Source organism: Callospermophilus lateralis, chromosome 4 (assembly GCF_048772815.1).
Source record: "Callospermophilus lateralis isolate mCalLat2 chromosome 4, mCalLat2.hap1, whole genome shotgun sequence".
Classification (NCBI taxonomy): domain Eukaryota; kingdom Metazoa; phylum Chordata; class Mammalia; order Rodentia; family Sciuridae; genus Callospermophilus; species Callospermophilus lateralis.
In genome coordinates this window covers 48,172,317-48,185,213 of record NC_135308.1, presented here as the reverse complement: position 1 = coordinate 48,185,213, position 12,897 = coordinate 48,172,317, and the positions used below count along the sequence as shown (strand labels likewise).

The 12,897-nt window shown below is 36.5% G+C and overlaps 1 pseudogene; it reads right to left on the bottom strand.

The window, feature by feature from the left end:
* Positions 1–417: 417 nt before the first annotated feature.
* Positions 418–5,260, bottom strand: LOC143398226 (integrin alpha-V pseudogene; annotated as a pseudogene).
* Positions 5,261–12,897: the final 7,637 nt, after the last annotated feature.

Sequence of the window (12,897 nt, the reverse complement as noted above, 5' to 3'; positions counted from 1 at the left end):
TTTAAAAGTAAGCTGTAGTGTAGTGTGTATTAAATAAATACCTGCATAAAAAATGTGATTTCTTTAAAAAAACAATGAACAGCAAAACCTCAAATACTAAATCAGAAATGGTAATTGTAATAAATACTATTTTATATAAAGTAGGAACTGAGGCCCTGTCTTATGTACAATGAATAAAAACCATCATGTGAAATTTCATTATTTAAATATACAAAACAGGGCAATGCATGTGTATTAACCTGTCTGAATTTATTTATAAAGAGAAGACCAACAAATATTGCTCTCAAATTTGTGGTTAGACGGAAGTCACTGGGTACATTCAGCAGAAGTCTTAGAATTTTATTCCTCATGAAGGGAATTTAAATCTGTAATCAAGTTTGTAATCCTAACAATCCACGATGTAGTATAACTTAAAAATCACAGATAAGTTTCTGAGTTTCATTCACCATTTTCATGCGGTTGAAGCTGTTCTCTTTCTTGTTCTTCTTGAGGTTGTTGAACATGTTTTAAAAAGCCCATCCTGTACATTACAAAACCCTAAACAGCCAGCAACACAATCCTGCCAGAACTGCTAAAATGATCACCCACACAGTCATAGGCATGGGGCTGAATGCTCCAGGTGACATTAGTGGCAACTAATGTGGAATTGAAGATATCCTCAATTGGAAGGATTTTGTAAGGAAATTCTATGACATTAAATGAAGAAGATGACTTCAGAGAACATGAATGATTCTGGTATTTCTTATTTACAAAAGTCTCAGTCCATAGTAAAGACTTTACTTACAGGATTGAACTCGTGCCTCTGTCTAGTTGCCTAACTTGAGACAATCCTCAGGCACTGAGCAATTCCACAATCCAAAGTGTGAACATCTTTTTCACTGAAGGCGAGATCTTGCTTTGTGATGAGATGGTTCTGGTCACCTTGCCCAGCAATTATATCATTCTTCTTGTTGTTTGTAAAGATGAGATCTTGATTCTTAAAGGGTTGATCTCCATATCTGAAGTACAATTCATTGGCCTATCAATGTCATAATGAAGGATGTACAACAAAGTGTTGTTATATTTATGAGGCCACTGAAGATTTAGCATGGCTTTGCTGAATGAACTTGAACCATTGTTTCTCAGCTCCTAAATGTACTGAACAACTGGTCTAACATCTTCTTCAGTCTGGGGTTTCTCCATGTGCTCCCAATTTGGAATAGGAAGAAAGATATGATCAGGACTTGAGACTCCTCTTATCTCAACAGCAGCTATAACAGCAAGGTCAACTCTGTAAGATACAACTGGGCTTACTTTATCAAAAAGATTAGAACTTTGAATTTGTAAATAAAATTTCACAATCTCTGTGATTGCTGGTGTGTACTTAATCAAAGACCAGCTAAGAGTTGAGTTCCAGCCTTCATTGGGTTTCCTAGGTTACATAGCACTTGGCGGGTTTGGCTTTCTGTCTTAAATGCACAAGAAAGTGTTGCTAATCCTTCACTGTTCCAGACAACCCTGATGAAATCAGCCTGCGGTGGCTTGGAAATGCTGAGCTCAGCTTCATAGCCACCTTCTCCTTGATTCTGAGCCTTAACAATCAATGTGAGAGGATTGTCGTCTCCAATATAGATCTTCTTTTGATCACTATGTACAGAAAATTCCAGTTTGGGTTTATAGACATTGGCTTCACCACAGTCAAGTACAAAATGAGCCTGTCCACTGATGGTGGCACGGGTGAACTGGTTAAGGATGGGTCACAAGCCTGTGGCATCAGCAGCTGTTCTATAATCCAACTGATGCTCCATAAAAATAGTAATTGGAGTTAAGTTTGTCTCTAAATTCAGATTCATCTGCAGTTATGCTATCAGCTCTTTCACACTGCATCTGCACCCTCTAGAAATTGTCATGTTCTTGGAGTGAGCTGGGAAACTGTTATGGAGAAACAGTGCTTGCTGAATTGATCCTTTTTGCTTGAGTATATACAAAAGAAGCTCCATCTGGAAGTTAAGTTTCCTTGGAAATGCTCCTTTGCCATCTGCCTTTAAGCAGAACCTGACATTAAAACAGGAAACTTTGAGAGCTGTCCCAGGCAATGGGCAGGTTTTATTGTCTTGATTTTAAATGCTAGGGTATACTTGAAGGCCAGAATTTATGGTGATAACAGGTCTGGTCCTGTATAAGACAGCTCCATCTACACAAAAAGCTCCTACAATGAAATCTGTATATCCATTCTTGTCTCTGTCTGTGGCTTCCTTCATGGAATAGCCAAAGCTTGGTGGCATCCTCTGAGCAGCCCACTGCCCTTCAAGGATGAGATGGTACCGTGTTCAAGCCTGTTGATCTTCTATTGAAGATATAAACAATTCCTTTTTTTTATCTTCACCCCCATTTTGAGAAGTGATTGCAATATCATTGATGCCATCCTGGTCCAGATCTCCCAAAGGAGCTATGGCACTACCAAACTGTGCCAAGACCTCAAACCCATTCAGCTTTGTAGTATGGAATTCTCCTGAAGCTTTCTGCAGAGACACAGAGACCTGCCCCACCTCTTGGAGTTTGCCATCAGAGCCTCAAAAATCATCTACATAATCATCCCCATTAATATAATGAATGCTGAAAAGTGGGGTGCCACAGTGATATATATATATATATATATATTTTTTTTTTTTACAGAGAAGCTATATCCACGCAATTGACAAAGGCTCATTTTTCAAAGCTGATGAAAGCTTAAGGGTAATAACAATTATATCTGTTTGTCAAGTACTTGTATCCAAGAGTGTATTTATTATCCTATGGAAATTCTATAATTTACTAAACCACTAAGCAGGTCCATGCTATTCGCCCTCCCCAACCCCACAGGAAGCATCTTATCTCAACAGAGAATTGGAGTCAATGATGTAAATTAAGTAGTTCTCATAAGGAAGACAGGAGAAAAACGCTATAAAAGCATGCTTCCTGATTTCCAACAGAAATACCCAATAATTGGATAGAATACCAAATTTCACAGCACGATTGAATCTCCTGGTTACAGAATGAGAAAGATACCCAAGCAGGATTAGTGGTTTACAGTTAAGATAGGCTGTTATATCTATTCTTGCTAACAGCAATTTCACAAGAAAAATTAAAATAAATATTGGAAACATTATGGATCAAAGCCAAGGAATGCCTTAAATACAGATTTCTTCAGGAATGTGCATGAATATTACCACATCTTTAAATGGTCATTTTTAAGAGACTGTCTTCAAAATACATGGATGACTCATGATGTAATAATTGCTCTCTTTCCAGCACCTTCTACAAATTAGATTTCTTGGGAGATCCCATGTCCTAACCTGCCTCCCAATTACAAGAAGTTTTTTTTTTTTTTTTTTCTGGTACTGGGAATTGAACCCCAGGGGCACTTCACTATTGAACCACATCCCCAGCCCTTTTAAAAATATTTTATTTAGAGACAGGGTATCACAAGTTGCTTAGGGTCTCACTAAGTTGCTGAGGCTGGCTTTGAACTCCTGATCCTTCTTCCTCAGCCTATGGAGCCACTGGTATTACAGGCATGCACCACTGTGCCTGGCTCAAGAATAAGGAAGTTCACCTTTTCACATTTGTAGTCAAGTGCTTATTCTGTCAAGTCTATGGTTGATCTGGACATGTTTCTTTTTTAGAAAAGTCAGAAAAAGAAGAATGAGGTTATTCTTCAAATGACTTTGATGAAATTCAGTCTTTATACTTGAGCTAATAACTTTATTTCTTCATTGTCTTCCTTCCCTCCTTTTCTTCTTTCTTCTTTCCTCCCTCCCTTTGTCCCTCCCTCCCTCTCTCCCTCCTTTCCTTCTTTCCTTTTTTCCTTCTGTGGTTAATCCATGAAACACCCCAGCTATGTCATTCTGATTGTACTAACAACTTGAAATCCATTTTTAATTTCCATAAATTTGCCTTATTCCTTGAAAATAATTAGCATGAGTTTTATTTATTAAAAAATTTAATCTTTATTTAACTTATTTATTTATATGTGGTGCTGGGGATCAAACCCAAGGCCTTACTGATGCTAGGCGAGTGCTCTACCGCTGAACCACAACCCCAGCCCCTAGCATGAGTTTTAAAAATCTGTTTGCCAGATCCTTATAGACTTGACAAACTTGACAATATCATTTTATATAATGTGCATACATAGCATTACTTTACGCTATACATACATCCATTCTTTTTCTATAACACCGAGTTTCTAGATGTTTCCCACTCATGAAGAAAAGCAGTTCACACTGAATTCATCTGTTGTCAGTCCCTTTACAAAATATGCACAAACACAAATATATACATGCACACACAGAAGTTCTTGTTTTTAAATTCCACATTCCTTAAAGTTCATACATGTAAGACAAAGATTATGCTAAACATAATCTTTCTCTAGAGCATTTCCCCTTTGACAGACAATGGAAAAGTAACAGAAAATATCACTCTTCTTGGAGCTGTGGGTTTCCCTAGACTTTCTAATTCTTCATGAATGCACAATTATTTTTCTAAGATACTAGAATGTCCCCCATGCAAACTTAACAGATAAGTGGATACAGAAATAGAGCTATAAATGTCTTACAGCTTTTCAGATATGGCAGCTGAGACCTAAAAAGGATGACAACACATGGTGTGTGGTGAGGGCTGAGTGCAGATGCTAGTAAGCTGGGGGCTAACAGAGTGGAATGGCTCTCCAGACTGACAGATAAAATCAGCATGGTGAAGCTACAGGAAAGCCATAGCCCTCTGCTATCCTGAGCCATGTGTGTGGTGCTGAGGAGTTGACCATGAGGACAGCTGGCATGCTTCTATATTTGCACCCAAGCCTAAAATTTAACCATCATCAGCACATCATGTTAGTTTCAAGCCAAAGCATTTTGTGGGACCCTTCTCTGAATGATATAGCCTTCCAACTTACCACCTGGGATTTAAATAGTGTCCATAATCCCCACATCCATGTCACATGCTGACGGCATGTGCATAAAACAGGAATAAGACAATCCTCCCTGTGTTTTGTTCTCTCAATTTCTTTCCCATTGACTTGTTATTTTGTGAGGACAGCAAAGAGTGGATTGAGGATTAAGGTAAGTGAGTTCTAGGCCGAGTTCTGTGTCTTCTTAACTGTATGATCTTAGTAAGTCACTTGCTACTTTCCTGTGGATGGTTTCCTTATCTGTGACATTAGACGTTTAATTAAATGTGAGATACTTCTTCAAATTTCAAACTTTTCTTCTTTATTGGTAATTTTCTCTTTTGTACCTGTGTCCATTTCTCCATTTTTAGTTTCAATTTATTTTTTATTTTAATCCTTCACCTCCCACCTTCAAAAGTTCCCTGTCCTGGGGAAATATGACCCCTCTATACTTGGAACCTCTGTAGCTTCCAGCATATTGCATTTGGATCCTTCTTCCTGTATAGTCAATTTCTTTCAACAAAGACTTTTTGTATCTTATTTATAATATATTCCCAAGTTCTTGGCACTTAGTCATGCATTCAATGAATATCTTTGGAATATCTGACCTTCTTGGCCTTCTCTTGGAGGGTCCCTTTAGGCAAAGGCAGAGGTCAAGAGGAGTCTAAGTTTGTTTCTGGCTAACTCTGTTCACAAGGAGCCAGGCTAGTGTTCAGACTTGTCTGAGTTATGAGTGTTCACAGGTGATTGTAATGGCTAACCTGTATGCATTTATTCACTTACAAATGTGGGCATTCACACACTATTATGTCAAGATCCAAGGAATATATTCCAAAGATAATAAAGTCCAAAATATGTTATCTCATAACAATTGAATAGTTTTCTATTACACTAGACTGTATATTTGATCATGGAACAAGCCATATTTTCTTCAGCCCACTGTAGCTCTTTCTTTATCTCCTTCCTCTGCCCCAGTTCCTAATGAAGTTTGGGGAATCAAGCCTGGTTCAATACATTTTTACCAAAAGTTAGTTTGAGGTTGAACAACATCAGATCCAATCTCCTCAAAAGTCTTTATTCTGTATAGTTCTCTAATCAGTCTCAGCTTATCAACATGCTCTTTTAGAGTGTGGATATCTTCTTTGCATATTTCACAGATTCACACTCAAAGCCCAATTTAGAAGCACTAAGTGGAGAGACTCTCTGCTTTATTTTTTACATTTCTCTTCTGAAGCCCCAGGAATGTTGGCACTTAAGACACCCCTTTTACATAAGGAACACATAAAGCAGTCAAATAGCCTGAATCTGGGTAAAACAGGATGGTTTTGGGAAGAAGTGGAGTAAGAAGTTACATGGCCCAGCTGAAGGAACTAAAACTACAATGACAGCTTTTACTTAACAAGCCACTGCACACTGAAGCATGCCTCCACACTCATAAAAGTGTGAGCTATTCCCAAGGCCTATATTTTGAAGTGGCTCTAATGTAGATATTTAAAATTCATGAGCTTGATCAAGTTTTAGCATACAAATTATTTCTTGGACACGACCAACTCATTCTGCTATGCTGAAAGATTTGATATTGGAGCAAATTTTAACAGCAGTATTAAATTAAAAGATATTAATGTAAGGAATAATTCAGTCTTAGAATCATAAAGGAAAACATTTTCTTGATGACTAATCTACAACTACCCAAGAATGAAAGAAAACGTTATATGCTTGAAGTCAGAGTTAATGATTACATTTAAGCATCATTTTGATATTATCATGAATACATCAATTTAAGAAAGGCCTGTAAAATTATGCTTTTTCATAGTCATTTATATCTTTGAGACCCTGAGTCAAGAATACAAGTACTTGCTGGGTGCAGTGATGCATACCTATAATCCCAGCAACTAGGGAGGCTGAGGCTGAAGAATAACAGATTCAAGGCCAGCCTCAGCAAATTAATGAGGCCTAAGCAACTCAGTGAGACCATGTCTCAAAATAAAAAAATAAAAAGGGCTCGGATGGGCTCAGTGATTAAGCACCCCTGGGTTCAATCCCCAATACAAAAAAAAAAAAAAAGAATATAAGTTACTTTCCTCAGAGGGAAAAGATTTTCCTGCAGTGGTCATATTGGTACATTTCTTTCTTTCTTTTTTTTTTTTTTTTGGTGTTGGAACTTTTTTAAAAATTTTTTTTATTTGTTTTTAAAATTAGTTACATATGACAGTACAATGACCTTGACATATCATACATTTGAATCAGATGGGATATTATTTCTCATTTTTCTGTTACATTTCTTGTATTTAGTTGAAAGTCTATTTGTTGTCTCAAATACCACCCCAACATATTTTGCTAAAGGGATATATTTTGATTTTTTTTCAAACAAGAAAAATACATGCAGATTTGGGTTTCAGAAACACACACTGGGAGAGTTTCTGCCCTGCTTTATAGTAAAAAAATCATGGATTTTTAGACCCATTGACCAGAAAAAAATTTCATGCTTGAAAATTGTTGAAATAAAGCTGCTGGTCAGAAATAAATTCGAACCCCAAAGATTTCTGAATTTACAAATGTTTAGAAACGTGCACACAAAACATCACACCTGTGCTTCCGTTTATCAAGAGAGTGTATATAGTCACCCAAACTCTTACCACATAAATCCCACCTACTCTTCAGTCTGCTGAAGTGAAAACAGTTGCAGATGCTGGCATATCACAAGTCTAGAGAGTAAAAGGAATAAGAGAAATAGGATGAACAAGTTTGGGGAAATAATTACTATAGAAGTCTTCTTACTCAAAATACAGTGGAAATTATGCATTCCAGTACTAAAGGATACACTATTATCAGTCTAAAAGGCGGAAGAAGTAGTGAGGGTATAGTCATGTGTATATGGTCATCTTGCTTCTGCTTTGCTTTCAATCTCATAATTGCCTATTTATTAATGGTGTTATTCCATACGGCCCACAACCATGCCACTGAAAATGGAGTTTCATGAACTACTTAAAAAATAGTGTGCTGGGTGCAAAGGCACAAGCCTGTAATCCAATGGCTTGGGAGGCTGAGGCAGGAGGATCACAAGTACAAAGACAGCCTCAAGAGAGGCCCTAAGCAACTTAGCAAGACCCTGTCTCAAAATAAAACATAAAAGGGGCCAGGGATGTTGTCCAGTGGTTAAGCACCCTAGATTAAATCACTGGTAAATAATAATAACATAATTATAAAATTTTAAAAATAGTGTGGTGAATTAAAGCAACCATGAACTTAGAGTGGGAGGAAGAAAGGGAAGGGCAAAGGAAAGAAAGAACAGAGAAAAAAGGAGGAGGTAACCTCTGGAAGCAAATATCAGAGAATGCCTAATATATAAAACCTTTCTAATTTAACTTCCCAATAATCATGGGGCAAAGGGTAGAACAGGTGCTTCTTCTCACTAAAGCTTTATGCAAATAAAAAATATAGAGATGATTTGTTATGTTTTTATAGTATTCCTATGAGATGCATGAAATAATGAAAAATTCAGACCATCAGAATATTAAATTATCTTGACTTAGAAAATACCAGCAAAACATTTCAATTTGAATTGTTATTGGTCAAGATAGATTGAAGCCAACATCCAGTACTAGTAATCACACTGAAAGTATTCTGACTTGTTTTATATTAAAACTTTCTACATCGGAATTATCAAGAGGCCCATATAGTCAACCTAGAGTTAATGTATGTATTACAGAAAGGAAGAAAATTTTGCAGATGTTTACTTGCAAATACAGATATGAGAAAATAATATGAGATCTTCCTACTATACAAATATTGTCATCATCATAATTCCACATGGCATTTTAATACATGTCTTCTCACCCTTTGAACTCACTCACATATCACTGTCGATGTATGACAATAATGATAACACATTGTACACCATTTGCTAATTGCCAAAGCATTTTCATTTACCTTATCTTATGATGCTCATCATGGCACTTTGAGAGTTATTTTCATCATTTTTCAGAAAAGTACATAGGATTTTAAGAACACATAACTAAATTACCCCTGATCATAAAGCTAGTAAATGGGATTCAAACAAGATTTTCAATCCCAGAAATGTGCCCTTTCTATGATTTTGTAATACATGCAAACTTGATAAGTTATTTTGAAATTTTGTTGTTGTTTTGCAACTGGATTTGTTTCAGGGATCAAACTGAAGTTGTTTGGCTTTAAGACTTTTGAAAATGAATAACCAGGCAAGATACTATCATATAAAAATTTTAAAAATAATTATTACCTATGGTTCTGAACATCTCTTCAAAAGAGCATTTTATTAAGAGTTTTGAATAATAATAGTTCTCATTGGACTCCAAACACACTTCAAAAGTAACAGATTTATATTATAATAATGATTGACATAATACTTTACATACAGTAGACAATAAATACTATCAAAAAAAATTTAAAGGATGCATTTTCACATATAAGCAATGGTAAGGTTTCCTAACAAGTATGCATTCTCATCATAAAATTACAGTAATTAGGGATATAAATTGATACAGATTCTCCTAAAATAGCTTTGTGAAGTTATGTCTATATATTTTGGTCTATCCATTTCAATTTAAAGATTTAGCTTAAATAACTAAGATGTAGACCAAGATTTTTCTACTTTCCCCCCAATTTTTGACATTAATTATTTATCAATTAATAGAAATAGAATATAAATAAATAGAAAAACAATATCAAAACAAAAAGAAGAATTAGGATGCTTATTAAATAAATATACTGTAGTTTTTACAATGGAATATTATTCAGATAAGTAAAAGCTTTACTTATGTGTTCAAGACTTTTTATACAGACCTACCCAGAAAAAGGAAGATCAAAATGAAAACTGTATATACTAAAATGTAAAAGATGACAATTTCTTGTTGGTAAAACTACTTAAAATTTTCTTCTTATCTTTTAAAAATATTTTTATAGAAACACTTAGGATATTTTAAAATCAGTATATTTTCTTGAAGAAGGTGGTATTAGAAACTTTATCACTGAGCTACATCCTCAACTCTATTTATATTTTTATTTTGAGACAGGGTCTTATCAAGTTGCCAAGGCTGGCCTCAAACTTGTGGTCTTCCTGCCTCAGCCTCCAGAGTCACTGGGATTACATGTGTGTGCAACCATGCCCTGCTAATATCACTATCTTAAAAAAATGGTCAAAATTAATTTAGTTTTTACCATATAACAGGCATAAATGTAACTTTTTTACACATATTATCTAATTTAGTTTTTATAATAACCATTTAAAATTAAAAGTAAAAAAATGTAAACAAACCTGTTTAAGGCCATGAACTTGACAAAATAGAAGATCAGAGAGACTAACATCTTTAAATATTTAAAGCACTATTATTTTATTTTCTGACACAGATTTGTCAACTGCTAGATATTTGAGTTGAATTAGAATGTGCATTTGAACTTGAGGAAAGAAGTTGACTGACGTTATCAACCTAAATGTATTCAAGAAGCAGCTACATAACCTAGATTTTAACACAATGAAACTGCATGGAGATATAATTCTACTTAATGCATATATATAATTTAATTTCTTTTGTTTGATATATCTATCTAAAATCTATAAAAAATTTAGACAGGATCATGTTTATCTAGAGTTTTCTTTGTGGAGGAGGGTATGGAGAATGAGAGAACATGTTGTGAATATCCAGGTTGGTCTTAATTATGAAAAATGCTCTGCTGTCACGTGCCTGGCCTTGGGAACGCACAGGGGAGACTGGTTGCGGGTTTTGAAGACAGGGTCCCCACCACCTCAACAGCACACCCTGCGGCCTGCATGTCCCAGATGCACACAGGAAAGTTCACAGCAGTGGGACACCCTGCAAAGCAGAAGCAATCCATGCCCATCGCCTCCTGCGTCCTTTGAGAAGCACGCCCTGGTGCTCAACAGGAGGCAGAGGGACCACCGCCAAATGAGAAGCAGGAAAAGCTAGTGAGCCTGCTAAGGCACAGCCAGCCACAGCCAGCAGCTCTCCAGGGCCAGGAAGGGGCCTGGCAACAGGCTCATGGCCCCTGGTCAACACCACCTGGGTTAGAGTCACACTGCCGGGAGAGCTCAAAGCTGTGAGGAGAAGGGACAAAGGCAGGCAGGCCAGCCAGGAAGGAAGAAGCAGACATTCATCCACACCTTCCAGTGGTCCACATCCCAGTTCTCCTCACTCTGCAAACTCTAGGCCAGCCAAGGATCTGGGCGTTGAGGTCTGCGTGCTGGGGAATGGGGGGGGGGGGGTCTCCCATTCTTATGCCTCTTTGTCTGCCCCCAGCGCCCCTCCCTGGACCGGGACCGGCGCCACAGCCAGGGACCTTGGCTGGCAGCCTGGGACGCTGAAGGATGCTGCACCCCTCCCAGCGCCCCCACATGCGGCGTGGGTTCAGCAATTAAATTTGACTTGTAACCTCATTAATTAATTGGCCTTAACATTTTCCAGAACAGTTAATATTAGAGTTTGGAAGAACAAATAATATTTTGTAATAATTAGTACTACTTAAATAGTATCATTAAAGAACAATCATTAGTAGCATTTCAAATTTATAGATATCACCTACCAAACCACAAATCAAATTAACATATTCCTGATTTGTTTTTTATTAGCTGTTAACTTTATACAGAATTCCTTGTTGAATTCCTAATTGAATGTTGTTGAAAAGTTAAGATTAGTTGGCATGGATTTAGTGAAACCCATCACAGTAAGTGCAATATTATCAACGTGAGAGCCAACATAAAGTAGACATCAATCAAACACTATTGCCCACATACACACATCAGAAGATGGATATTATAATCTCTGCTTTACTGAACTTCATTGTGATACTGTACTAAGTAACTTCTCATCTCTTAACACATGGCAAAGAGATGAAAGGTCCCTGCAAAGCTTTTTCAAGAAAACCTGTTTTCTCTACTCACCCCCACCTTTTTTGTTTTGTTTTTCTTACATATTCAAGAGGAGAAATTTCATACTTGGAGAGTATGCACCTTGCCATTTTAACATATTACATACCACTAGAACCATTTTTAAAAGTAATTATAGTTAATGTATTTATTTTTCTTACTTCAAATTCTTAAATTGTAATTGTAGATAATACAGTGATACCAAAGTTTCTGGTTCTTCTTCCTCCCTCTTTCCTTTCCTTCTCTTCTTCCTTTTCTCGCTCCCTCCCTCCTTCTTGGACACTGGTCATTGAGTCAGAATCTCTGTTTTTGTTTTCTGGGGAATTAAGTGCAAAGCCCTTTCTAAGGCAAGGAAGGAAGAATATCTCTCTCAAAGGCAGCTCTCAGTGGAAGAATCACTTCATAACAGAGTTACCACTGTAAAGTGCCAATAGAGTAAGTTGTTCCTACTTCTTTCTCTGAACTGTTCTGTGCAAACTGGATGCTTGCACAGAATCTGATTTCCCTCCTCATCTCTATATGAGCAGGGTAAAAAGGTTTATGTAATCATATAAAGTAAAATTAGACTGGAAATAAATAATGGATATATGTTCTTCTCATAACAGCATAACACTGAAGAAGCAGGGTTGGTCATTAAGTCATAATTAAACACTAGCATACAAGCAGAAACATTATACTATCATAAAACCACAATGTCAGATGGAAACCACAAATAGTTCCACTCAGTCCTAGCATCCAGGAAATTCTTTTTAAAGGTATTTCTTTTTTGGGCTTTCCCAGTTTGTACTCAGCAATGAAAGTAGAAACCTTTTGTGATGTGTTAAATATTCTTCTTCTGTATATATATACTGTATGATCCTATATAGAATACAGAATTTTCAACCCATCTTAAATGATCTGATAACTTACATCATACGCTTCATTTTATCATGGTCTACAGTGTATCAAATATGTAAAAGGACAAAAGTAAAAAAGATCTCAATGTCAAATTAAGATCTGTGTCTAGTACATATTGATAGGTGACACCCAAGCAAGGACTGGTACTTTGACAGCTGTTTTCCATAATAATTATTCT